The sequence below is a fragment of the Mustela nigripes genome, chromosome 4, assembly GCF_022355385.1.
Source record: "Mustela nigripes isolate SB6536 chromosome 4, MUSNIG.SB6536, whole genome shotgun sequence".
Taxonomy (NCBI): domain Eukaryota; kingdom Metazoa; phylum Chordata; class Mammalia; order Carnivora; family Mustelidae; genus Mustela; species Mustela nigripes.
This window is the reverse complement of record NC_081560.1, coordinates 176,049,630-176,053,842: the sequence shown is the minus strand read 5'-3', so window position 1 is coordinate 176,053,842 and position 4,213 is coordinate 176,049,630.

Sequence of the window (4,213 nt, the reverse complement as noted above, 5' to 3'; positions counted from 1 at the left end):
CACATGTATTTCAACGTTAAACGCCTGTAAGAAATTGCAATTATCCCTACTCTGCTTCATCCTGTATGAAGCACTGGACATATCGGAATCTAGAGTGGGCAAACACTATTCCATAATGCTGTGCTTCCCAACCTTGGGCTACTGACTTTGGGTACCGGTACAGGTGTATTACAGACATCGCTGCAATGGTCATGATACCTCATGGGCTAATCTTACCCAGTTTTAAAATAAGCAGTTTCCTGCTTACTATTTTTTACTATTTTCCTGTTTACTATTTTTTATATGCTAGTGATGATGAATAAAAATGTATTTATAGGGGCGCCTGGGTGGCTCAGTGGGTTAAGCCTCTGCCTTCGGCTCAGGTCATGATCTCAGGGTCCTGGGACTGAGCTCCACATTGGGCTCTCTGCTCAGCGGGGAGCCTGCTTCCCTCTCTCTCTCCGTCTATTACTCTGCCTGCTTGTGATCTTTCTCTCTGTGTCAAATAAATAAATAAAATCTTTAAAAAAATGTATTTATAATCATCCCTAAATTCACAGTAATTAGTATATATTTCCTTAACACAAGAGGTAAATTAGGAAGTCCCCAAATTTCTTCATGTTAAAGTGATCACTGATGTAATAAAGACCAGTGGAATGGAAGTAACTGCTACAGTTCCACCCACAAAAAGAAGTCCTTGGCTTTGTATTGTCCTTTTGTCCTGTGCTTCATGATTTGACACCAATAAAACGTGAAGCGCCCTAAGGGGCAAACCCTTTCTTATACTCCCCTGGAATCCTGTTCCCACTCCTCCCTCTGGCCAAGAGCATCCACGATATACCTGCAACCAGTGACTGTAAGCCTTCTTCCTTCCTTCCCAGAATAGAAGCTAGAGTAAAATTAATTCTTACCGCAGTGTGTTCATTCCTTTAATACCAAAAGTACTCGAGGCAGATATGCAACTATAATTTTCTTTTTCTTCTCTTAATGTTTGCTTTTGTTTTCCTGGTAACCACACACATTCAGAGAGAATGGCTACTCAAAGGCAACATTTAGTTTTTTGGGTTTTTTAAAAATTTTATTTTTTTAAAATTAACATATAGTGTATTACCAGTTTCAGAGATAGAGTTAAGTGATCCATCAGTTGCATATAACACCCAGTCTTATACCACGTGCCCTCCTTAATGCCCATCACCCAGTTACCCTATCCTCCTAACCCTCTCCCCTCCAAGAACCCTCAGTTTGTTTCCTATGGTTAAGTCTCTCATGGTTTGTCTCCCTCTCTGATTTGTATTTATTTTTCCCTCCCTTATGATACTGTTTTGTTGAAATCATATAATTGTCTTTCTCTGCTTGACTTATTTTGCTTAGCATAATACACTCTAGTGTATTACACTCTTCCACATCACGGGAAGATTTTTTTTTGATGGCTGAGTAGTAAGTAGTCCATTGTGTACATAGACATCTTTTTTATCCATTCATCTGTCAATGGGTATCTAAACTCTTTCCATAGTTTGGCTATTGTGGACATTGCTACTACCCAAAGAGGTACAGGATTTGTTCTCTGAAAACTATAGAACACTCATGATAGAAACTGAGGAGGAAACAAAGAAATGGAAAAACGTTCCATGTTTATCGATTGGAAGAACAAGTTTTGTTAAATTTCTATGCTACCCAAAGCAATCTATACATTGATTCACTGCAATTTTATCAAAATACTATCATCATTTTTTAGAGCTGGAACAAATAATCCTAAAATTGTCTGAAACCAGAAAAGACCCCGAAGAGCCAAAGGAATGTTGAAAAAGAAAACGAAGCTGAAGGCATCCCAGTCTCATACCTCAAGGTCTATTACAAAGCTTGAGTCACTAAGACAGTATGGTACTGGCACAAAAACAGACACATCGATCAATGAAACCGAAGAGAAAGCCCGGAAATGGATTCTCAACTATATGATCAACTAATCTTTGACAACGCAGGAAAGAATATTCAATGGAAAAATGTCTCTTCAACAAATGGTGTTGGGAAAGTTGGACAGCCACATGCAGAATGAAATTGGACCATTTTCTTAGACCATACACAAAAATAAACTCAAAATTGATGAAAGACCTAATGTGAGACAGGAATCCATCAAAATCCTAGGGGAGAACACAGGCCGCAACCTCTCTGAATTCAGCAGCAGCAACTTCTTATGTGACATGTCTCCAAAGGCAAGGGAAACAAAAGCAAAAATGAACTATTTGGATATCATCAAGATAAAAGCTTCTGCACAGCAAAGCAAACAGTTGACAAAAGCAAAAGACAGCTGACACAATGGGAGAGATATTTGCAAATGCTGTATCAGCTAAAGGGCTAGGATCTAAAATCTATAAAGAACTGATCAAACACCCAAGGAAACATCCAGTTTTAAAGCTATGAAACTCAATGGTTTCAGCTGAACATGAGTTTTAAAGTGGGTCAGACCAAATCTGAGCAAAGTCTCACCTTCCTCATTAGGTATGCTATCTCGAGCAAAATCACTTCATCTTTCTTGGATTCAGCTTCTGTAAAATGTGGCCAATTTTAGTAACTTCCTCAAAACTCTTACCTGCCATGATTAAATTCAAGAGCGTATGTTAACTACTTAGCACAGTGACTAGTGCTTACTAGGTTCTTTGAAAGCAGCTATTATTTTAAACTTCACTTTCATACCACTAAGAATTTCTTCCATTCATGTGTAACTACTTTGTACACTGAAATAACCTGAAGATTAAAGTATTCTTATTTCCTTTGTTAGTCCAGGTAAGTAAGGGAGACGGGAGCTGGTTAAGTAACTTGCAAAACCCCCCAGGGCAAGCCCCTTACACAGCTGAGCTGAAAATCCAGGTCAGATTCCTAGACCAAGCCACTTCCCATTCAATACCCTGAGGGTTCAACAAGGGAACTGGAAGCAACTGCTCATACTCCAGAGGCCAAAAGGGCCAATGTATTTGTAGCAGGGACCCAAATGCCAAGAAATGCGACTGGTGCACACCAGACAAGCTACAGACGCATACAAAATGAACCACTACTGGTTTACCCGTACCTAGCCAAAGCCGTGGTGCATCTACATTTCCTACAGAAGGTAAGACGGAGGGTAAAGGTCTATTAAGTGTCAGTGTTGCACTGCAGGTTTGAGTTAAACAAAAGCACTGACTGAATCCCCAGACTAGATTCTCCCAGAGACAAAAGCAAAGAGCTCCTCTATTGGGATGCCAGTGGACGTTCAGGTTTTGGAGAATCATGCCTGGAAGTACTATTTTCTAAACCACCTACAGGCACCCCCCTCTACCCAGGGGCTCAATTCTCGCTTTTCTTGCCCCTCCCCCACCACAACCTTCAACCCTAGACCTGCCTTCCCAGCCAAGGCTCCAAGGGCTCCTCCACCCTTCCATCCTCTCTGCTTCCAGGCCCCTGGTGCCCGCTCAACGCCCGAATTCAACGCCCAACCTCAACGTCCAGGGCCCAACGTCCGATCCCCAACGACTGATGCCCCGCTGCCTCACACAGCCCCTTTCGCGGCCCACCCCACCCCCACGCGCCTGGGAACCCTGACCTGGTAAGAGGCGAAAGGGCCTCTGACCCCGACCTGTCGCTGAAGGCTGGCCGTGGTGGCGTCTGCCTATGCCTGGCAGCCTCGCCTCCCAGATGCGCTCCCTGAGCTCACCTCACCTCCAATGGCCAGCCCTGCGCCAGTGCTGCGCCTGCGCAGTCCGTGCCCACGTGCGCCCCGTGGCGCCCACGCATGCCCTCCGCGTGCAGGAGAAGCCAGGCTGTGCCTCCGGGAGGGGGTGGAAGACATAGCTGGACCCCAGGATTCCGTGCTCACGAACTTCCTCTTCCAAGACAGTACCGCGATTCCAGCAGCTTCTAGAAATTTGGCCCTGAGAACTCAGATGGTGCATTTTGAGCACAAAGTCGCAGACCGTATCTCTGTAAGGGTCACTTGGGTCTCATTAACCACTTAAAGTCTTCCAGGGTTCTTCAAATTAATCTGCTACCTCTGCCTGGAAAGTCAACACAGGTGATCACTTTTTCCCTGACCAAGCGCACCTGGTTATATGTTGGTGCCACTCATATAACTGTAAAACTTTCTTTGGAAGGGACTAGGGACCGTTCAAGCAAATTCAGTAGAAAAATGGTAACCCCATGTATGTATCACCTAGTTTTAACATTGTCAATTCACGCCCAGTCTTGTCTGCATTCGTCCCCCCCC